Here is a 24879-nt window from a genome sequence, read left to right on the forward strand (position 1 = left end):
CAACTCCGCACACGCGCTTTGACGTGACGGTGCGTGTGTCTATGCGTGCGTGCGTGCGTGCGTGTGCGTTTAATTCGTTCATCTATTCTCCGGTTGGCATCGGTTTTGTGATGAGGATCAGGAGGCTGCACGCTGAAGGGGCCAGGGCAAGTTGGGCTTTGAGAGAGAGAGGGAGAGGGAGGGAGAGAGAGAGAGAGAGGGAGAGAGAGGGGGGGGGGGGGGAGAGGACTGCGCAGGGCGCATTGTAATTCAGCCGTTGCCTCCTGTCAGCTGCCCCCCCCCCCCCCCCCCCCCCTCCCCCTCCCCCTCTCCCGACACCTTGAAAGAGAGCAGTCCTGGAAGATCATTTCGTAACCCCCCCCCCCCAACCCCCGATAGGCACAGCATTGCACCCCACCCCGCCCCCCTGCCTCCCCCCCCCCCAGCAGAGGCACGAGCTTTACGCGCGGCGCTGCACTCATCACAGTGGATGTGGATGGAGATGGAGATGGAGGGGAGGGAGGGGGCAACGTGGACACCTCTACACAGGTGGCGTTGCTGCAACACTGCAATCATTTTTATCAATCTATAAAGGTATAGGAAAAGGTTTGGGCTCCTGTGACAGTGAAATTTGTTGTTGTGTACTCTTTCTCCACAAAAACACTTACACATTCACAAATTCTTAATTCGAGGCACACAAATCCTGTTTTACAAGTAACAGATACATTTATGTTTCTGTTGTTGAGCTCGTGTCAAATGACGTGACATCGCTGTTGTGTGTTATACACATATGTTGTTTCTCCAGGCTGGTTTTCAAGGTTCCTTCCTCGTATCAGACATGCTACAGGTTTAAATGTTGTTATCAGGACGTGACTTGCAGTAATGCTGGAGTCTGTGCGCTTTGGGATTTCTGATTTTCAACCAGAAAACTCTCTCCTCCTTTCCTCCTTTGCAGCAAACAGATAATTGTCTCTCTCAATGCTTCATGTGAGCTCTTGATAAACCTTCCTCTGCCCCCTTTCACTCACACATGTAATCTCCTTACTTTCACCCACACTTTGTCTTTGTCAACCCGCTGAGCCTCCATCACCATCAATTATTGATCCCCCCCCCCTCTTTCTATAAATGATTCTAGTTTTCACTCCAGGCACGCACAACATCCACAGTGTACTTTTCTATTAAGACAATATCTAATTGTAGAGATGATGCAAATGTAATCTCCCTTCCAACATATTCTGGGCGCTCTTAATTGAATCCATCCTTGTAGCCTTATTATTCTAAGAAATCAAAACCTCGGGCCTGATAATTGAGTTTCTGAGCCTGAACTATTCGGAGGGCCTCCCGGGAGGCGGCTGCAATCCGACGTGCTCGCCGCTCCTCTTGCGGAGAGGCTGCTCGGCGGCCCCGGGGCCGTCTTCCAAAGTCACGTTGTTGGTTTTCTGTGTGAGCAGTGCTCACTGATTTAATTAGTGATGATACTGTAGCGTCTGATCACAGCTGCGAGGGCTCGTTAATGGAGCCGGCTGTCGGTGCAGACAGTGTTTTGGTGCCTTTTGTGAGGCTGCAGGGCGCCGTCGTCAGTCTGTGTGTGTGTGTGTGTGTGTGTGTGTGTGTGTGTGTGTGTGTTTAGTGCATCAAAGTCATCTGAGTTCAGGGGCCACATACAGATGAGTCTGAACTCGTGGTTGAAGGAAAGCATGATAATGAATGTGTGTTAATGTTGATGAGTGTTGCCATGGCAACACGACCTGCGATGCTACTTAAGTGTATGATGGTATTATCTTTCCGCGTGCATCAGGGGGATGGTGACTTGGTAAACGTGACTCTGTGATGGAATGTGGTTTGCCAGCCTTCTTCACTCACTGTACTCACTTTGAGGACATTAACGGTGGAGGAGAAATTACTTTTCAGCTCCACATTTTTGTAAATAAGAGAAAAAAAAAGTGAGGATTTCATATCAAGAACCAACACAATGACTACACCATGCTGGATTATAACAGATACCAGTGAAGCACTTCAGACCCTCAGATCTTTACGGCTTTGTTTTAGGTTGCTATAAAGATTATTTGTGCTTTCCCGGCCGGTTGCTACAACTGTTCAGCGTGACTTACAGGGTATCTGCGTCTGCGACGTGTCGTCTCTCCGGTAACCGAACTGCTTCCAAACAGCAAACATACAGTTTCTTTAACCACAACTTGTTCGATCACAGTAGCCCTGGATGCTCAGGGTCCTCGCTCTCCAGGAGCTTTGCAGCATCTAAAAGGAAGACGTGGACCGCAGCAGAGTATTCTGTCAGTCACAGCATGACATCCTGGTGAATGGATGCATGCGGCTGTTCAGACTTTCATGACATGTATCCACCATGACGTGTTAATACTGGAACTCATGAAAGCATGATTTTTTTCAGCCTGTTATGAATAAATGGGAATTTCTGAGAAAATAATATGTGCAATCTTAAATCCTCCCTCCTGATGATTTATCCCCTGCAGTTTCTGCAGCCTCCAGCTTTCATGTTTTTAAGAAGTCACTCTCAGACTGAGGCTTTTGCAGGCTTTTATGCTAATGCTAGTTTGCTAACTTTAACAGCTTTGTGCGGCTTTGTGTCTTGATGCTGCGTTACATCAGATACCTTTAATAAGACAAATGTGTGGTGTTATATTTTCCACACATGACACCATTTCTAGTGAAATGCACAGTTTTGGTTTTGAAGAATTTTTGCGTTTAACCACCAACATTTTGAAAACGATATAATTAGCATTTTCAGCCATCCACTCACTTCCACCACCTACTGCACAAAAGTGGCATTGCTAAATTTAACACTCTGCACCGTTGAAGTCTATTTATGAGGCAAGCACTCTGGGAAGCCTTCTGGAAACGGGAACCTGCTGATTTTTTTTTTTTCCCCCTGCAAGCCTCTAGAGTTTCTCCGATCCTAAAGCGAGCTGATCTGGATCTAAAAACGGCGGCGGCGCGCGGTCGGAAAGCCCAAGTGAGTTTTTGGCCCATGCTGGGGAGTGATTGCGTAACGCACGTGTCTGGCTCTTCCTGTCCCCGGCCCGTCAACCCGCGGCGTGCGAGCACGACTCCGAGCGGGGTCGCTCTTCATCAAATTTGCATGAGGATGCCGAGGGAATTACAGGAGGGGAAAACAGTGAGGCATCGTTAAATAATAGGTGAAGGAGAGGACTGAAGGACTCTCTGCGCCTCCCTTTGCTGCACTTAAAGCCATTGTAGTTGCACTGAATGCTTTTCTTTGTGACTTTGGCGAGATCGTTGAGAGCTTTCTCGCCACACTGACAAACAAAGTAACACTGGCAGGAACTGCGAGGCGCAAAAAATCCATAAACTCTGCAGCTTCTTTTCTTTTTCTTCTTTGAAGCATCCGTGGCGCTGCATCGGCAGCCGGCTCGCGTCTTGTTTTTTCACCTGAACCAGCCAGTAAAAAAAAAAAAGGTTTTGTTTCATTTCCACACCAGGAAAAAGAAAAGTTGAAAAACTTTAAGGTGTAAAAAAAAAAAAAATAAAAAAATAAAAATAAAAAATAAAGAAAAGATTTTCTTCATACAAAACCCCAAAACACACGGTTTAGTTAATTCTTCACACCCTTTATTTTAATAGCTTTGATGAATTTCAGTAATTTTATGATGGATTAAGCTGTTTGAACATATTCCCCTTGGATAGTAGTTTTAAAGATTTATTAGAGAAAGTTAATTAGAGTACAGAAGCTTTAAAATGTGGAATAATTCTTGGCAGGATGGTAATTAGCTCCATGAAACCACGGCTCTACTTTTGGTGAGTTTTTTTTTTTTTTTGTTTTCTTTTTAATGGCTGCTAATGTGATCAACAGCCTTCCCACAGTCAACGGACATGACAGATCGCACACGTATGACGCCGATGGTGCTTCAGTTACACACCGTGACGTGAAGCTCCGTCTCATCCTGTCTACATGCAAACGGGAAGACATGATCAGACACGATCGTTCTGGATTAGCAGCCGAAATGCTAAAATTAGCTCCGGAAACTATACGGTAAAGTATATCTAAATTGTAAATATTAAATGCAGTTTTTATTGTTTTTCCTCATTTCAGATTTTAGCATGTTGTGCAGCTCAGGAAAAGTTTTATTTGATGGATAATCGGCTCGTCTAGTCATAAAGGCTGCAGACTCCTGTTCTGTTCCAATAAACCTGATCCAACAAGCAGCCTCATACCAGTGTTAACACAGACCAGGCCCGCTGCCCAGTCTGCTGCGCCACGTGTTTGATGGCGCCATAAAACCTTTACCCAGAAGAAATGCTGCTGTCGTTTGGTCGCCCTAGAGAAAAATCTACAGTTGGAGAGTGAGCTCCTCTTAAATAATGTCAGGGATCCGGTGAAAGCAGGCAGCGGTGGAGGACTGCAGGTGTCTCGGTGATGCAGTGGTTAACACTGTCACTTCACAGTCTGGAGTCTCTCAGTTTGAAGGCGTCGCTTGAAATTGGCTCCGTGTGTTTCTCACATTGGGCTGTCTGCTCGTCCGCGGACAGGATTGGAAATTGCCTGTCTGAATTGTTTTCTCTCTGCTGTGCATGTTTCAGCCTTCTCCTGGCACACGCGATAACCTGCAGGGCTCCAGACGTAATAATGGCTTTGTGAGCATGTGTGTGAACGTTCCTCATGTGTCACTGCAGCCCTGATTTGGCCTTTTTAAAGGGAATACGGTCAACTTTGACCGGGAGCTCCGTACGCTCCGGAAACCCAGGGCTGGAAGAGGAATCGGAGCGAGGCGGCTCATTTGGCAGCGGGCAGTGTCAAGCTGCGCGTCTGCCTCCGGTAACCGCCGAACATAATGCGGCCCGACTGAGGGGGCGACCTCTCCCGGTGACCCCGGTGGCGCTGGACTCGGCGGTCCGCCTGACAGAGCGTCCTCCTCGGCGCCGGTAATGAAGCCATTGTTGCTGTCCTCCCTCAGGACTGAAGGAGAGCGCTGGAGGGAGAAGCCGTGCCAGCCCTGTCTTGAGTAAGAGCTGCGCTTTCACACGCTGTGATCCCCCGGCCTGCAAAACTGTAATTCACACTAATGGAGAAAATGTCCATGACACGACTGCTGCTGCTGCTGCTGCTGCTGCTGCTGCTTCACAGACAGTTCCTCAGCAAAGGGAGGAAGAGAGAGAGGGCAGGGGGGGGGGATCAAGAGAGGGAAACAAAGGAGGAAGAGCACTGCCGGAGAGGAGAAGGTGCAGGTCAAGTGATGGCAATCGTTAGAAGATCTGGAAGAAAGATGAAAAGGACAAGAAGAAGCAAGGAGTGGTGTGAAGGTGAGGGCAGGTTTCAGTCATTCACTGATTCAGTGGAAGATAAATCTGTGAACTGCATCAGACAGATCCGCAAAACCCACTGCGAACCAAACCGTCAGTCCAAATCGTCAGCTGGATTCCAGCAGGAGAACGACGAGAGGTTCTCAGGATGAGGTGGAGAGCCAAAGAACTCAGGAAACTTCCAGAAACTAGTTGGAACTTTAAAAAAAAAGTAGTGAAACCGAAGTGACTTCTAGTCCGTCACACAATACTGCTACAAGGGAGGTTTCTTGTAAAGTAATCTGGATACTTTAAAGGTCCAATTTTATTCAAAATTCACTTTCTAATAGTTTACTAACAATAATCTGTGTCCTCATAGTCTGTGTGTGAGGCTCCAGAAGTGAGAAGTAATTTTCTCAGGCGGATCAATGAAGTGTGTTTTCTTTCTCTGCTGCTGGTTTCAGGTCCCAGAACTCTCAACATGGAAACTTCAGAAATTAAAAGTGCATAGATCAAAATTTCTTATTGATTTCCGGCATAATTTCAAACATCCAGAACTGACCTGGTCGGTGTACAGCTGGCGGCTCCCCCGAGGTTTTCCAGAAGGATTTAACTTTCGTTCTTCAAGGAGTCTGTTTGCTTTTGTTCGCCGTAGAAAGTTCCTCACTCTGTGGCTGTCGGGGTTAACAGTCGATTCTTATTAAAAGGGAATCAGTTTTACAAGACGGAACAAGAGAAAATCGTTCAACTGACGCACAGATGAAGCAATAATCACATACAGTATATGTCTACAATCCAGCAGGTCTGCGTTGATGGACGGGCTCGATAAAGCAGTGGAGGCTTCAGCGACCCTTGACCTGCAGCGTTCCTCAAACAGAAACGATGAAAATGAGGACGTTTGAGTCAAACTTCCCTAATAAATACCATAAATGCCACATTTAGATATAATAAATGTAAAAAATATCTGAGCTGCTGAGATCAGACTAAAAACTTCCATAATAAATAGGATGTTGGTGCAAAGTTTCCTGAGAGATGAAAGAAGAGGAAGAAGATGGTGGATTTTTCAGACGGTGCTGAACGCTGAGCGTTATTGAAAGCACTCCGGCAGGCCATTTGAATTCAGGCTGTGTCCTTGGATGAATGTGATATAAGGTCATCTTAATAAATGTTCAGCCACATGTGCACTTATCTTCCTGAGTGCAGAGGCTCCGCACAGAGGAGTGCATTTAGAAAAATATCACAAATGCACTTGTTACCGGTTCAGAGGTGCAGGCACTTTTTATTCGCTATCTCCGGACGCCTTTTTTTTTGTTACATTACTTGTTTTTCACAACTCAGTCCGTGTTACGCAACATTGTTCAGAAATAGCTGGGGGTTTTTTTTTTCTTTTTTCTCTTCCACGCCTCGACTTGCTGCCGCCCGGCCGGACGCTGACTTCATGCTCGCTACCTCCGGTGTCATAAGCTCCTCCCGGTGTCCCGAGGCGACCGCCGGCCCGAATTAACCGCCGCTGACACATGTTCTATTCTCCCCAGGATTAAAAGGCAATTACAGAGTTTGAGTCATGAGTTGGGACACGGGCGGGGAGGTGACGGTGATTCAGCAACTCGGAGCCGCGACCAGCTCCTAACTGATGATCTGTTATGAAATCAATAACGCTGCTGCCATTTCTGAAACCGGTGTTTTATTTGGCATGAAGCTGCGCTCTCTCTTTGTCTCCGCATGTCCGTCCTTCAAGGCAACAGTTTGCAGTAGCTGCATTGGTCACTATTTCGCTAAGATCCTTTTTTCTTTTGGTTTTGTTTCTTTTTTCTGTCCTTTTTTTTTTTTTTTTACATTTTTTTACTTTTAGTTCTTTTATTTTTTTTTTAGTTTTAGTTATTTTCACTAAGCTCCTCTTTTTATTTTTTCCTGTTTTCATTTTTCTAATTCCTTTTTCTCCTATTTAATATTTCCACCAAACTTTTTCCCCTTTTTCCAAATTTTCTGCAGTTTTTTCCTTTTTTCTTTTCCTTTTAGGACTCTCCCCATTTTTTTTTTTTTTTTTCATGAAGCTGTACCTCATTGATAACAGTCCTGACAGCAACTAACATGTAAATCCTTCGTGTCCTCGTGTCCTGTATGTCATCGTATTTCTACTATAGTTTTTCTTTCAACCCAATGAGATCATTAAAGTCTAATCTAATCTAATCTAATCTGTCCCACTAAGTGGAATTAGCATGATCCTGCATCCACAGTACCTGTTAATAACCCAGACTGCACAGGGCTGCGCGATAAAACTGCATTCAGGAATGAGTCAATTTGTTGACTTTTCCTAATTTTTTTGTTAAGGTTAATGTCATCTAGTGCCGTCAGGCTGCTTTACATTGGCACAATATGTTGACCAGACACAGTTGAATCGTACCATTAAATCCAGTGAGTGAAACATTTTGTTCATGTTGATTCGATTGTTTTTTAAAATATCTTTTATATGTTTTGTTTTCAAGCCGTCAGTTATGATCTGTAGATTTTGAAAAGGGTTCAAATTTTCAGTTTTCATGAGATAGGAATGACTTTTCCTTATGTTCACTTTTGTTAGAAATTAGAAGTATTTGCCAAAAAATTCCAAACTTTATAATCGATACTTGGCACCCTGTATATATTTCACTGAACCTCTTGTGGAGTAACTTATCGGTATTTTGCATATAATTTTATAAAACAATGTTATAAAATAATACACTAACATAAAATAATCGGCTTGAAGAGTTGATGTTAGGTTCACATTGAACATGTGACGAAGTCATGTTGGATCAAACCACCTGACTTTACCAGAGTCGGGTTGTTTTTGGATTGTTTTTAACTGAACACGAGTCTGATTATAACATTCACTGTATGAACTCATCTAACATTTCTTATTGTTCCGATCAGTAAATTTATAATATTTTTAGATAAATACTATTTTTAAATGTTTTTCAAAGAATGACTCCCATTCAAGAAGCCCTGTGCTGAGCACACACCGTCCTTCCAAATGGAAGGACACAAACAGAAACTTCACCTCCGTTAAAGTGACTCATGAATCTCATCCTGAGTGGATTTTCTGGAGCCGTTTCTGCTGCTTCCACTGTGGCTGAGCGTTTTCCTGCATCGGAGAGAATCCGCACAACGCGTCCTGAGCGAAGCGTCCCCTCAGTCGCAGCCTCCCGTCTCTGCTCTCGTGTGTGTGTGTGTGTGTTTCGGTGTGCGGCAGAGCGTCGGTCCGGCCGTGTGTGTCCTCGCCATGGCGCCTCACGTTTTTTAAGCTCTTGATGCGGCTCCGGCACGGCCTCTCTTTCACACACGCCCTCATGAATATCGCTCTCATTAATATTGACGAGGCGGCGCGGCTCATGCCAGCGGTTCATCAGTCCGCCTCCGATGAAGTGCAGGAAGTGTCTCTGGCAAACAAGGTTTTCTGCACTTCCAGGACTTCCAGTCGGCACCGAGGGCAGCCGGGGATCGATCGCATTCCCCCGGGTGGATAATCAAAGGCTCATCTGAAAGGGCGGTGGAATTGACAGCAGTCTGCGGAGAGATGGATAGATAAATGGACGGACCTCTGTCTTTCTCTCCACTGTACAGAGGAGAGCTTCTGGTGGAGGTGCAGCAGCTGTGAGCAGGCGACAGGTCCTCGTTTTCATCTCATGACTTCTTCCAGCTCTCGGCGGTTAAAAATAGTCCCGCTTCTCGGTTCTCGCGTGTGTGACGGCAAGGCAAAGTCATTTCTGAGATCAAACACTTCACACCTGTCTGAATGGCTTCAGGTGATCGTTGTAAAGTTGCTGAGCCAACATGGAGCTCTCTGTGTGATCAGTACCGCAGCATGATCCCCTGGAATGTTCTTAAAGTGGTCTAGATGTCAAGATAATCCAGTTAGAACTTCACATTCAGCTGCTTACCAGAGCTGCGTGACACGAGGTCAACGTGACAGCGTTTTCCTCCACAGTGATTCCCGGTCCATTTTCTCCTGAGACTCTTCATGACCGTCGTAACAATACATCTTTGTTTTGTGTCCATTTTTCAATTTCTGTATCGTCCATCAAATCTGTTTCTACGAAGTGAAACGGTTTGTCAGTTTTTCTGTGGTCTCATACCTTTGAAAACAGTTGTGCTGTCCGTGATGGGTTTGTTTTTGGCATCTCAAAAACGGTCACTTCACTTCCTGTTGTTATGGTGATAGACATTTCCTGAGCTGGCTCACCACGACTTCTCTTTGTGGACTTTCTTATACTTTCTCTGTTGCAGTCCTTCTGAGACCTCTCAACTATTTTCTGAATCCTTTCTGTTCTTCATCTGCCATATTGCAATCTTCTTTTTTTTCTCTCTATGACCAACAGAGCTGACAACTCTCGCCTCACGAAATCAGTCTTTCGCAGTGGAAAATTAAAAATGTTTAAATTTAGAAAAATGTCCTCATGATTCACCGTTAAGTAGCTGAGATTGGCTCCAGCGCCCCGCGACCCCTAACAGGATAAGTGGCTCGGAAAATGAATGAATGAATGTAATCATTATTTCCAGACAAAGACTGGAAAAACCTCTGAAAGAAAGCACCGCAGAACAACAGCAGTGAAAGAAAAAAAAAAGCTTTTTATCAAGAGATAATTCCTATTGAGCAAAATTGGAGTCAATTTAAGTCTCAGCCCTCAAAAGTGGTGCTAATTTTCCGTGTGACCCTTTGGGAAAATGAGTTGCCCACCTCCGTCCGAGACCCTGCTTCTCTGAGACGTTACAGACATCAATCCACATTTCAGTGCTGTGATGAGAAATGAGCCGTCGCGTTGCAATCATACAGTATTTCTTCAGAATGACTCCGAAGGTGAAAAGTTCTGCAAAATAAGCCCATTAAAAGCATTCTTTTTGAGGCGCTGCATAATGTGTTTGAGCACTTTGAGTGGATACAAAATGTGTCTTTTTTTTGCATTCAGCTCATTGAAATAACCAACTTTCTTCTCTTTTTTCTTAATTACCTAAATGCGCAGTGACGTTTGAAGTTTGAAAAGCAAAGTGGAAATTAATTATTTGCCTTTTTTAACGAGACATGGTGCCTGTTGGCTGCTTCGCTGAAACTCTGAACGCTAAAGAGACTGACCTTCACCCCGCTGACCATAATTAGCTTAGAGCCGGCGTGAGGAGAGATGCTGCCGCGACAGCATCGCTTTGGGGTCCGTTCATTTAGACGCAACGCTCAGTTAAAGCCGAGTGCGCACCTGGCCGCAAAGGTCACATGTCTTTAATCCTGCGCTGCCTGCCGATTCAGGCCCCGTTTCCAGTGCTTTCAGGTCGTATTGTTATTTGAAAGCTGCTCTCATTTTCACCGCCCTGCTGTGGAGTCTCGTGCCGCCCTTGATGGTGAACAGCCAGTCAGTCATAAAGCATATTTTCTGTCAACCTTCCTGTTCTTTACAGCTCGCTGTACCCAGACAGACACATCTGTTACGCTCTCTTCGCCGTGTTTTTTTCAAGCCTCCGTTTCACCGTTCGAGATGCCCCCCCCCCCGACATCTCAGAATATAATTAACAGCGGTCGTATCACATCTGTGGGAAGTTACCCGCCGCTCCGGCAAGCTGGCGGCGTGCTCGCCGTCGTCTGAAACGGTGAGAAACTGGCGTTACGTGCCGAGCTGTTGCAGGCCCGTTGGCTGATGTCTTAAAGGAGGAGCCGTAGATCTGAGAGCATCAAACGTGGATTCATCCACAGGTGAGAACAGTCCACGACAGATGCGCTTTATGAAATAATTTCGGTTATATTTGCGACTGAAAAACAAGCTCCGGTCCCCAGCTGTTGGCGGAAGCCATTGAGCCTTGAATAAAACGCGTCTGCAGAATTCGGCCCGAAGATTTCTGGGAGGAAACGTTGTTTTATTGGTGTGAGATCTGTTGACAGCTGTGGAACTTAGTAGTTATGAGTTTGAGCTTGTAAGCCGCAGATATAAAGAGGATAAAGTGAGAGTGGAGAGTTTTTTTCTTCTGACTCTGACTGGCTGATGTCTCCGCTGCTGAAACCACATGCTGGTTTTCTTAATCACACAGGTTAAGCCAGTGTGATTTATTGCAGTTATTTTACAAATTAGAGGCAAATCTGATCAATTTAGATTAGATAAGACTTTATTCATCTCCCTTGGCATAATTTAATTATAACAGTAGCTTCAAACAGGATACATTAGGCGAAAAAGCACATCACTGAAGTATTCATGTAATTTCAATCCTCGACAACATCATTGCGTTTTGCATGTTTATCAAATATCGTGCAGCCCTGAATGAATCCATTTTTAATGAAAATATCTCACCAGGACAGGAATAATTAAATATGCTGATGAGGCTTCCTTTCAACTCACACAATGCAGATAATCTGACTCCTGCGCGCGAAGCTCACATGTAATATATATCGTAATTACAGACAAGTCAACAAGGCTCACTACAGCGGTCTCTTATGTTTAAGCTGCAGGTAGACATGACTATAATGTCCGCGGCTTAATTAACGCCAACAAAGAGACCTGAGGTCTGGAAAAGCCTCGATAAGCCCGGAACCCAATTAAGATCCTGGAGGACTTGCTGTCACGTCGCTGCGTCCGCCGGAGCCTTCTGCTTTGTTTTGATTGTGACCAAGATGCGTCAGTCTCATAAGTCTGTTCTTTCTGCATTGAGCTGTCAAGACCTCAAGCCTACTTAATTACTGTGAGGAGACACACACACACACACAGCGTAAACACGGCTGGCGGTGAGATGATCAAATCAGTTGCCAAAGCACACCTCTTCATCCGACTCCCCCCTGCGCTGTCCTTCCTTCTCCACCTCTCCATCCCCGCTAATTCCCTCTCAACTAGCAATTTTATAGCTCAGTGCCTGCTGAATCCTCCAATGTCACCCTTTTAGGTTTAAAAAAAAAAAAAAAAAAAGAAGAAGAAGTGTCACACACACTCGCTGGAGCACTTTTCCCACCACACACCGAGAGACAATTTCCTGTCGGCCGCAGACACATCCATCCCCGCGACTCTCGGCTCCCTCTGACGGCCGCGCCGGCCTCTCCTCACGTTTTCATTCCTCTTGATGAATGAGATTTGCTTCTGAATTGGGAGGAAATGGCTGGAATCTTCTCCACAGCACCGCAGTGCAATTTACCCGGGAAGGTAGTCAGCTGTGTCTAATTGCGTTCAAATCGGAGATAGGAGCGCCCGGGGCTGCAGGGACCGAGGAAGACTCTGACACTCGCTGTGAAAATGCTGTAAAGTCACTTTTAAACCTGTGCACAAATCTCACAGTTCCAGCTAATTAATGGAATTGACTTTATTGCCTCGTGTCCTTCTCGCGCTGCGGGTGGACGGTATCCGCAGTCACCTGTTAGAGAAGTGGAGGATTGGAGCCTCCGGCAGGCCTGATTTGGTCGACGGGCCTTACGTTTGACTCCCCCAGCGTAGAGAGTTCAGTCCGGGTGAGGAGCAGGAAGAGAGGGACGATCAAACATCTGGCTAAAAATAATGTGGGTTTAAATAACATTTCCAAGTAAAAATGGGCACGAAAGCACCAAAATCAAAGAAAAATGGACAAGAAAACAAAAAAAAAAGTCATTGTCCAGAAACATCTGGTGTGAATTAGGGTGAAAAGAAAGAGCACCAATTGACAATACAAAGACGTCTGGAACATTTTTCAGGTGTTGGCCTGATATCGAGTATCTCCTGTTGGTTCACTGACTTGATGGAGGTTTTTTTTTTTTCTCTCTCTTTACGTGCGTCATCAATATAGGTGTGTTATCCTGCGACATCCCATCATATCAGCCCCCCTGCAGCTGAAGTCTCTGTCTAACATATTAACTGACAGACACTGAAGACAGCCCCGATAGCTCGTGAATAATTGTCGCTGCGACTTGTAAAAATGTAAATCACCCCGTGTTTTATCTGAGCTGAATGCAAATACTGTGTGGGAATGAGTACAGTGATAAACCTGACCACATAATGTCATGTACAGTAACGGAGGAGCTGCAGAACAAGATGGAATGCCCCTGACATTTGCTTTCATTAGCATTCACTGTGCAAAAAAAAAGATACTTTTATCTACTTATGTGTGGAAAGTTTCTCGACCAGAAGCTTGAAATGACTTCTCGTAATTGTGGAAGTGGCGGTCGGTTCATTATGTCCTGCGGTCACATGTCAGGAAGCAGGTTTGTACGACTTCAAATAACCTTGAGGATGTAATCACACTATTTGTCAGCATCTTCTTTGCCTTTATGTATCAATCCATTCCTTTTTTAGTCCTGTTTCATCCATATGAAGCAGTGAAAGGACCATTAGCAGGTCTATTACAGGACTCCTACTGTCTTTAAAGCTATAAACATCTTTGTTCGGGAACCACAAGCTTTTGTGGCAGACTTGTCCATTTTGAAGGGTTTTATTTGCCCTCGCTTTGGACTAGAAGGCTCACTGTCGTCAGTTGCCGTCGTTCTGCCCGCACTGTCTTGTTAGCTTTTAGCTAAGTAGAAGAACGAAACATACTTCATTCTACCCTTTGGGGAAATTCTCTTTTTCTATTTTTAGGATGCAGCCACATTACGGTGCTGATGGCACTAAAGAGTTTCTGGGAATCAAACCTTCAGCGCCCCGATCTGGACTCTATCAGAGCAAACTGGTGACAAACACAACATCACAAAACAGACTGACTGAGGCTAACCTGGCAGTCACGACTGAGGGCTGAGTTTATGGATGAATGTGCAGAGGGTTGGAACGTCCACTCCCAGTGACTTCCTGAGACATATTTTACATTTTCATCTGTTTTAATGATTTAATAACATACATGGTGTGTATGTAGTGAAAACAGTGTGTGCTATTTTATTTTTAAGCATGAAAGAGTTAAACAGAAACACTTAGTTATCAGCTCACATGCGGCGGCGAATGACTTTTGTTAGTTCCACACGTTTCGCACGCCGAGTGAATATCAACGCCACATTACAGCTCAGCATGTCGTTTCACAGACGTTTGATCGGTCTGAAGGAGGCCAGACCTGCGGAAAATATCGACCTCAGAATCACATTTTTCTTTCGTTTCATTGCAAAAAAGAATGAGAACATTATCAAAAAAAGTAACACAATTTAATTCAATTTATCTTAAAGAAGTCGATACTGATATTTATTTTTTGGTAGAATATGAATAAGCAACATTTGTGGGGAATTTAGCTAAAACATGAACTCGTCTCAGTTGAGTCTCAGTTTTTATACTTTCTGCTGTATCTCCTGAATAGAAATAGCTGAAATGGTCAGAATGGCTAAGAACTGATAATAATAATAATAATAATCAAAAAGCTGAAACTACTGCTAACAATAATAGAGGTTAAAATCAAAAATGAGAATGGTGAAATCAATAAATACTGCTAATGTAGCTAAAAATAATTCAAACCATTAGGAAACGTACAGTGACTATAAATAGTTAAAAAGCTAAAATAGAAAAGAATTGCTCAGAATTCTTGATAAAGCTTTGCTACAAAAGCAATAGATAAATCATAAAATTGATGTAAATTGTAGCTGTGACACTTGACGAGTGCAGCATCAGTATCACATAAAGCTGTTTCTTGTATTATGAAATCAAATTTTCCATGTTTTCTGGCAGGATTTCAACATTTTATGACCCATGTAAGGCCCCCTTGCCATATGTTCGACACCCCCTCCTAAGCGCTTCGCGAAGCACGTTAAACTTGTGTATTTCTCCTCGGCGTTCGGCTTGAAGAGGAAGGCGTGTGAACAAATAACCCGCTCGTCGTTGTTTTGCTTTGTCTTTGAAACAGGAGATGGAAAACAAAATGTGTAAGTGAGCCTTCACAAAGCTTTTAAAGCGGTTTGAAGGTTTTCCTCAGCTCATGTTTCTGTTTCTGTTTTTTTTTTGTTTTTTTGTGTGTGTGTGTGTGTGTGTGTGTGAGAGTTCAAAGCATGAGTATGAAAGCTTTTCACCGCTTTCTTTAAGAGAGCATCCTGCAGCACTGTCGACAGCACACGAGGTGATTATCTCTGCAATCCCATCACAGACTAATATGCAGAAAAAGCCACTTGCTGCTGTCAGTCCGCAGCGTGCACGGCTGATATACAGACGAGCGCTAATTTAGGAGGATCTGAGACGGACTGAGGGACTTCACACCGTCAGGACAGCGTTCCTATCAGCCGAGGGATGGATGTCAGATGTTAAGCCTGGAACCTCGGCGCGGCTCCGGCTGTGCGGCTGTCGGTGATTCAGCCGCTCTGAGGAACGGTGTTTGGTCGGGTAAACAAAAATAAGCCCGTGCAGATGGCGTTGTTGTTGTTTTCTTTGTGCTCCCTCCCTCTCCGACCTGCTGTCATTGTTCAGACGGCTCGGCTTCTGCTGAAATGCTGCTCGTCATTTGTCACACTATCACCAAGGTCAGAGACCGGCTCAGGGTGAAGCTCGCAGCGCTAAAAATAGAAGCGCCGCTCCACGCTGCTGCTTGGAGGGACATGCACACACACACACACACACACACACACACACACACACACACACACACACACACACACACACACACACACACGCACGCATGCACAGGCATATACAAAGTCATGCACACATCCACAGACACACACAGACCACACATAAATTTATACACTCACAATCAAATGTATGCATGCACACATATATAGACATAGGCACACACACGCATATAAATACAGCCATAAATACACACACACATACGTTTGTCCCACCTCTGTACATTGACTTCCATTCATTTCTTAATCACTGATTCTAATTTATTGACTGATTGAGCTTAAACATAATCTGACTTCAAAGAAAGACTGTATTTTATGGAAACCTGATGTTTGTTCCATCAAGGTCAAATCCTCAGTACATTGAAACAGTAATAAACACACACACACTCACGCGCATGCGCACACACTGTACTTGTACTGTATGAGCTTATTAGCCGCACTTTGATGAAGATGGCAGCAGTCTTAATCATTCCAGTCTTACGTAATCCTCCTCGCTCAGCATGACGGAGGACAGCCTCAGTAATGAACCCAGCGTCGCAAACATGAGTGTCGAACCCGACGAGGTGCTTATGGACGAGGAGATTCGGAGGGTTTTGTGTTTGTGGGCCCACTTGGACATCATGAGAGCGGAGCTGCTGTAAGACATAAGACACAATAATTAGGTATCCACTTCAGACACCTCTTGAAGGTAAAATATGAGTGATACTGTTTGGTAAAGTTTGTTTTAATTGGGTTTTATTACACTTCCTGTTCCTTCTGCTCTCCCATCCCGTCCCCCACTTTGGAATTAAAGGTCAGACCTGCTGCTGGAGGAAGAAACTGCTGCGGTGTGAATAATGTTTACCAGCTCCACACTTCAGCGACACGGCTGCTCAAAGAGGTTCACATCAGCAAACATGAACGCTGTGGCAAAAAGGACCGAGAAAGAAAGGAGGACAGCTCCGGAAACAAAACAAAACTTAAAAACTACATGGATTACTGTAATTTCTCCAACATTCGTCTCTTGAGTGTGAGATTTTTTTTTTTCTTATTGGAGACGTTATTTCTTGCTCTGTCAGTTAAATTCAGGTTTTCATGTGGAACTGCAACAGATTTCTGTTGTTATTCACTGAGAGCTGGTGTCTGGCAGGATATTTCTTAATTTAAGTCAAGTGTGAAATTATGGTAATTTCTTCAGAATGGCCAGTAGCTTTTAGAAAGATGTTCAGTTGTGTTTCGAGTCACTTGTTTCACAAACAAAACCAAGAAAAAAAAGTGTGATTCCTCCCATAAATTGCATCTTTTCTACACATTTCCGGACTGGCTGAAGAAGAAACAGAATGCAAAACATGTTGAAATGATTGTTCTAAGTCTGCGTGTTCGTGTTGGACTCCTCCCCAGTTTCCAGTCATCATGAGGAGTATACTGTAACTCTGTGAGTCATTGTTAGGGTTGTATTTTTTCCCCATCAGAGCTGCGTTGGTATATGAAGGATGAGATTATAGAAAATAGCTTCTGTGAGCAAACAGCTGAGCTGTGCCATCGCAGATGGACTGCTTTGTGGCAATCAGGCGAGTTTCTCTCTTTTGTCCTTTTGTCAGCTATATATCTCGGACGCCTGACACGGCTCACTGGGGGGAAAACAAAAAAAAAATCTACCGTGAATGTGAGAAAACACCGTTAAAGCTACTCCCATTTTCTCATCACGGCCAGCGAGGTTCGGTGAGAGCTTGGTGATCCCCGATCAGTGTACCAGGCCTGCAGAGGGTAATACATACCATCCCGATGTCAACATGTGAAATATACATGTTGCAACAGTCATGTCTTGAAATCAGACACAGGCCTCATTCATATGTGGGAATAAGATGGGATATGAGTCAGTGTGACCGCCATGTAATCCGACTGATCAGGCTTTCTTCACATTCCGTCTCTAACGTCATCAAGTCTGTGACCGTGAAGCTCATTTAGTCGCACAGGGAAGGCGGTAAATAAACAAGAAGCATGTATAAGAGGAAACTCTGGTCCTTTTCCTCCCTCTCTGCCTGACAGCCCTGGCGGTGTTTGTTGAACTTCTCATGCACCGTGACATTAGCATCAAACATCTGTCATCATCCATTTTTTTTTGGCTTTGCATGTGGCCTGATATCCTGACGTCGTGCAGCCCGAGTTAGAGCTGCTGTCGCCTGCAGCCGCCAGTACGACGCCACGTATGGGATAACGCCGCCATGAGCGTTGACTCAGGCATGCCAACCCGCCGAATACTCCCTCACCATCCCCCGTGCCCCATTATTTCTGCGGTCCACTTGACCTGATGAATAATTGACTGTATTGATTAAGTTTGATGGCATTTGTTCCAGAGAGAGCCAGGTAGAATTACAGTCAGTCAGTTTAATTAAAAGAGGGTCCTCATCGCTGTGTGGCCTGAATGAATAGATAAGGAGTGATGGAAGGGAGAGAAGAGGTGAGGATCCCAGCATGTGCAGGTTTCCACAGTTTCCTTTTGTTCTCGTCAGGATGCTGAGAGTCAGTGCAATTACCCAAGAAATGCAGTTTTCAAGCAGATTTTACTTTGTGCGTTTAAAATAAAGCCTGTCAGGAAATGTGGCTTAACATATGTGGGAGTATGATTCATTGGTAAAACGCGATATTGCTGTTGTGTCGCAGTGTGATAACTTAGCCGAGCGGAGTGCACCAACACTGAAAGAAGATGTTTTAATGGGTTGTAGCAAACCGACACAGCAACAAGTTTGTGAATTCAGGAGTTACAGTAAAGTAGCTCCGATAACACAGCGAAACTACCATGAAATACAACAATCGACTGATTGGCTCGTCTCCGTGCTCACTTCTGCTGCCCATCGGCTCAGTTTCTGACGGCTCGCTGGTAAACGAAGCGCAGAAGGAGAGGACAGGGATAGACATGAGGCAACGATCACAGCTGAAACGACTTCTATAGTACGACAAAGTAAAACTGGAAAATCGTTAGCAATTATGAAAGAAGGCCGTGAGCAAGAATTACATCACAGATCAATAATAAATAAAGTGATAAACTCTCAAACAGGTCGCTGGAGTCATTCTGAGGACGACCGTGGCAGTGGAAGAAACTCGCTCACTGCGCTGGTCGTTTTATCTCACGGCGAGGCAACGGGAGTCACAGGGGCAACGACACTATTGATGGTTTCAGGAAAAAAGCACAATCACTACACTCAAACCTTCCGGTGTGCACAGAAACACACACATGCTGAGCTTGTTTGACTTCATGCAAATCAAAACTTTCATGCATATTTCTCATTTTTCACATATTGATGGACAAAACTTAAAATAATCGAAATATTTTGTTCATACCAGAAGGAAATTCTTTAAACCAATGGATATGTCTGCCGTGTCAGACGCACCATCTGTCCACTGGGAGCAGTTTGGGGTTCAGCTAAAGGACACTTTGGCATTTTGAAGATGGGGAATCAAACCTGCGACCTTCCAGTTGAAACACCGCTCTACCACAGCATTGATGGGAGCTGCTTGCTGGATGGGGGTCGTGACCTATGAGACTTAAACTAGAGACGTTCCTAAACTTAAAGCATATTATACCCAATTTCAAGTCATTAAATTGAGTTGTAATTGATTCCAAAATTAGAAAAGTGAAGTTACTTTGTATAAAACGTTGATTGCTCTGCAATTTAATGTAAGTAGCATTAGATTATTTGATTTTCTTGCCTCTTAAGGGAGCATTTGTTACAGTTATTAAACCAATCTAAAGTAGTCAAATTTATGTATCTAGCTGAAATACAGCTTATTAATAAGTTTGTAAAGTCAGGAGTTTGCCCAGTGGTTCAGCTGATGTTTTACTTGACATCTGTATAAAAAGTGTTCGCTATTTCCATGATGTTTTAAGTGCTGTGCTGCTTAGCTTATAGTTTCATTAGCATGTTTTCAGTTTCTGTCGGTTCTACAAATGAAAATCACTGAGTTTTTCATAATTAGACATTTCTCCTCCTGTAAGACTGTAAAGAGCCACTTAGCTCCAGTGCATCGGGCTTCTCTGGTGCAAAGCGAGGATGTAGCTCCGCGCCGTGAACTTTAGCTGCTCTCATTCTTCCCCCTGACATTTGGACGTATGCAGGGATGCCGTCACCGCGGTTCTGACACCCAGGCGAGGGCTCCGCCGGGCTCGCAGCAGATACAGATACTGTGAAACGTCGGCAGCTGATAGTTCCTCGCAGACGTGCTTCTTGAAGAGGCTTATCGAGTTGTCAGCAGCTCGCCTCAAATGTTGCTGTGTGATGAAAGTTGGGAGTCGCTGCGTTTGTTAAACTGCCCGGGCGTCCCACACAGCCGCTCTCTTTTCATGTGAGGCTCTCCGAGCGAAAGTTAGCAGTGTAGCACCTCTTCCAGGCTAACCATTTACCAAATGGGACCTTACAATAGAATACACGCACATATTACATCTCAGAGTTCCTGGAGGCATTTTACATATTTTGGACCTTTTTGCATAATTTGTTTTGTAAATGTGTTCAAAGTGAGGAGATTTACAACATTTAGACTGAAACAGTTTAGAGCAATTACAGATAAAGTGATAGCTTGTGTGACTGTCTTGGAGTTTCTTGTTATATCACATTGTGATGTTTAGTGAAAATACGGAGTTAGACACGTCTGTCAGACTTTTGCCGCACTTGTATTCTGACTTTTGGACATCTGTAGAGAAGTCGGTGCGTCCCATCTGATGTTGCTCTCTTTCTGCAGGCAGCAGCTGGGAAAGCTGATCGCAGCCATGAAGCTACATTACTAAGCTAGCAGCTCACTAAACCTAACGCTGTCTTTGAATGGTTACAAAATTACAGTGTGTTAAGCTCCGGGTTTGTGACGATTGGCGCTTTGTTCCATTGTTTGTGCTAAATATCCGTTTGGTTTTCAGGTATTCTCTGTTATTTCGCTCTGATTTTCAGACGTATGTAGAATCCAGCCATTGTGTGTGTGACAGCCGGGCGAGCCTCTGTCAGGTTCACAGCAGAGACTATAGATGCTGTGATCTGTCGGCAGAACTCCCAGATCTGCCTCCTGAATGGCACGTCGGGCTGTCAGCGGCACGCCTCAAATGTTCCCACTCTGTAATAAATGTGTTAAAGTGCTACAGGAGACAAAGAAGCACTTTGATAAGAACACAGCCCTTTGTCCTTGTACTTCCACTTTCAGCCGCAAAGTAAATAAATGCATAAACAGATGAATAAATAAAGGGCCTTGGCCCGGCCCGTCAGGAGGTTATTTATAACCCGACGTGTCCCTCCGCAGCGCAGACCTGCACCTCCACGTGCAGCAAATGAATGACAAGCTGGAGACAAAGAGAGCTGAACAAAGCAGAACGCTCCGAGGTAAACCAATCCCAGCAACAGAGTACGACTTACCGAGGTGTGAGAGCACCTGTCACTCAAGCGTGGATGTTGTCTTTCATGCTCATTCGCTCATTCCACGTTAAAGGCTCGTTTCTGCTTCGTCATCCTGATTAAAACGTGGAAACGACACCGGCAGCACCGATGGTCCTCGTCATAGCGGAGCGGAGGAAGGCCCGGCCTGTCCCTCACGTCGACATGGATTTATTGGGAAGTTTATTCTGTCTGATGAGGGCGTAATGATCCCGATAAAGTCCAGCTCCCGCACCCGTTCCCTCCGGTGGGCTGGCAGATTATCATCGCCCTTCCCGTGCTTCCACCACAGCGGTTAAAAGACTCGGCGGGTCAGGATTCTCTTACTGCTTCCATCATTGCTTATAATTGAGTTAATAAATTGAGGCTGATGATTCAAAAGTGGCTCAATAGGAAATTGGGAGGAGAAAATGAGACGGAGGGAACGAGTCGAAAGAAGAGTGGCTGAAAGAAGAATCTCATGCACGGTGGCACAAGGGCAATTTAGAGTTTGTCAGCTTTCAAGGACACGTCAGCCTCCGCTGGTATTAATGAAATGAGCCGCGGTCCGAGTCCCCATAATAGATCAGCCTTATGAGTCCAGGAGGGGTACTGGGAATAATATAGGGGCGCATCTGTGCAGTGAGGGTCCGTATTCAAGCTCTTTGGTGTGTTCAACACGTCAGTTGTTTTTTATTTCCATTGGGTAGCCTTGATGAGTCAGCACATTGTCCAGCCATAAATGATACTCCTAAATCTTACAGTGTTACTTTTGGATGTATGGTGCATCGATTCCGGGGAACAATGTTAAAGTTTGATTATATCACAAGAAACTTTGGTTTCCTGGTTCCCAGAACTTGAAGTTTTTGCAAACTCCAAGCATCCTTACATCGTCGTCTTTGTAAGACACGAATATGGACATATCACTTTAACCTGTTTTCCAAGGACATACCTCTTTTGTTCTCACAATAGCTAGCTGGTTTAAAAACATGCCTAAAAATTTAACAGGATTTTGACTGTTTTCTTTTTTCCAGACTAGCTGTTGAGTGCCAACGGTTTGGTTAGCAGTCCTCAGGAACTGCCACAGTTGACGCATTCAGTTGAGTCTTTATTTCCATGGTGTGATGTGATTTCCACTGGTTGTAAAATTGTGTTAATAAATTGAAGAATAAATTCAAATGAGAGAACGCAACTAGAGAATTTTGGTGAATCCCAAACCAGGGGTCCAGTTGGATCTTCGGCATCGCTGTTGTGGATTTGACTGACTGGTCAGTGTCGTGCACTTGCTACAGACATGTCATGGACATTATGTGAATCTTGAGATGCGAAACCTAGTGCTGTTGTGTGAACTGTAGCCTCAGTTTCCTGCCGGGACCCCCGGTGTGGCCTGCTGCTGCCGCAGACCTTCAGCCTCAAGCTTCACCATCAGAAATGAGTCAATTAACTCCAACACTGTCGGGCTAAAACTTTCAGAGCTAATGAAATCAAACAACGAAAGAGAGCTGTGACATTTGCAGGGAGTTCTGAAATATGAAAGCAGATTATCATCTAAACAAGTGACTCAGAAGTTAAGAGTCAGATTGTTTCCCCATCCAATTATTTTTACATTCCAGCAAATTGCACGAAGGTTAATTTTGAGTGCCTTCATTTAAAATCATCCATCTTGTACATTTTAAATAAGGAAATTGATTTTAAAAGCAGGAAACCTCTGACTAATCTGTCACCGGAGAAAACCAAAAGGTGCTCCGGTTATAATTAGCAAAGCAGTCACAATATGACACTTTCTCAGCGGTGACTTAAATTACCGGGTGAGCCACCCACTCTTTTCTGAAGCTGTGAAAACTGAATTTCAACAAAAAGCACGCTCTGATTGGCGCCCTCGCCGCTTCGGCCAATCAGAGCGTAGCACTTGGTAGGTGGGTGGTAATCACTGTTTTTCACCTGCAGGGTTTTTGTGGGTAATAGAGGCCAGGAGGAACGGCAAAGAGAGGAAATTTATAGTGAGGAGAAGGAGACTTAATTCACCTTATCAGGGGCAACAGATGTGCTTGAAGACCACATTTAAGAATCCTTAATACCAGGCTTCACAAACTCTCCTGGATAGCTATTTCACTGTCGATAATATCACACTCACAGCACTCAGCGGTCACTGGGATTGCTGAAACTAAGCCGGAGCGTCTGAATGCAAATGCCTGCAGCGTTTCTTCTCAGCCACAGATGGAGCAAACATCTCTGTTTGAGAGGCAAAAAGCTGCCGCTCACATTGGGATGAGAGACCTGACCGCTCCGAAAAGCGTGAGCTTTCCACAGGTCACAAACTGGAAAATTAAAGGAAAGGTTGAAGCATGCAAATAGTCTTCAGCTTTTTTTTTTTTTTAAACACAGAGACGTGCATCAGAAAGCCTGCGTTTCATTTTTGGGGCTTACAGTGCGACTCGTGCAAAGCCCTCCGCTGCAAATCCTCCAGCAGGCAGGGGGTCGGATTAACAGTACAAAGCCTCGGCGTGACCGACGTTAATAGGTGGTGTAAGTGACACCGCAGTGTGCGAGGTGTTCAGGACGTGGTCACAAGGGTGGAGCTGTGTCATTGTGCGTCTCAATCGTTCAGCCTTTCACGAGAATATTCAGCTCATGCGGCGTCGTGTTTCAGTCCTCCCAGAGTGACATCCTTCAAACTGCCAACGCCGGCTCTTTTTTGTAAGCGTTCACACAAAAAATAGATTTATTTTGGGAGATGTACACAATATTAATTTATAATTTATTCTCCATGTTTTTAAATCCAATTTTATGAAGTAAACTTTTACAATCTCGTCACTCCCATCGGCAGTCATGGTTGTTTTAATACTACCATTACTTTTAAAAATACCTTCTCAGATTAAAAAAAATATATACATATATGGTGGTGTTTAGTGGTGAACACTAAGGATGTCCCGATCAGGTTTTTTTGCCACCGAGTCCTATCATTTTGAGTATCTGCCGATTCCGAGTCCCGATCCGATTCTTTTCTAATATAGTAAAATATGTGCATTATCTATAAAAAATAAAAATAAAAAAATAAACTAAAAACTTATGAAAAGTTCTCCTTTTTTATTTTCTTGTCAACTCAAAACAACACATATTGCTGTCTCTCTGTAATTACATCTTTCTGTTGCACGGAAAACCTAAATACATCTCTTTTAACCCATTAAAGCCGGGCACGCATAACCGCTGAAGCATGCTTCAGTGTGCAGCAGTGGCCAGAAACATTCAATACAAAGTTACGAGGCAGTGCGGCAACACAATCTGTACCTGGAAACAAGATCAGTTATGCATATGCGCGAATTTGATGGATTTCATTGCCCAAGAAACAGCTGATTAGCGTAAAGAAGAAAAAAAAAGACCCGATGTCAATGGTAAAACTGTGCAACAGCGCTTCCGGGTTTAATGATAGAACTGCGCAACAACGCCACTACCGTAAATCGTAAATGCGTCCCGGCTTGAATGGGTTAAAAAGGAAATTAAAGAAAAAATAAACATGTATCCAACCGAGTCCAAATCGGGAGGAAACTTCCGATCCCGATCGAGTCCGTAATCACGTGATCGGGGCCGATTTCCGATCACGTGATGGGATCGGGACATCCCTAGTGAACACTAAAGAAAACCGTGAGAAAAGCCTGGTTTGAGTCAGATCATTGTCTGTTACTGCAAAAAATAATTGTGTCGTATCATCAGCATAGAAGAGATAACTGACATTCTGGTGCTTTAGCATTGGAGCATAGA

At 44.4% G+C, this 24879-nt stretch overlaps 1 protein-coding gene across 2 annotated transcripts in view; it reads left to right on the forward strand.

Moving 5' to 3' along the window:
- dpp10 (dipeptidyl peptidase like 10) overlaps window positions 1-24879 on the forward strand; it is a 249493-nt gene that overhangs the window by 123568 nt on the left and 101046 nt on the right. The window lies entirely within an intron of this gene.

The sequence above is a fragment of the Salarias fasciatus genome, chromosome 16, assembly GCF_902148845.1.
Source record: "Salarias fasciatus chromosome 16, fSalaFa1.1, whole genome shotgun sequence".
NCBI lineage: Eukaryota > Metazoa > Chordata > Actinopteri > Blenniiformes > Blenniidae > Salarias > Salarias fasciatus.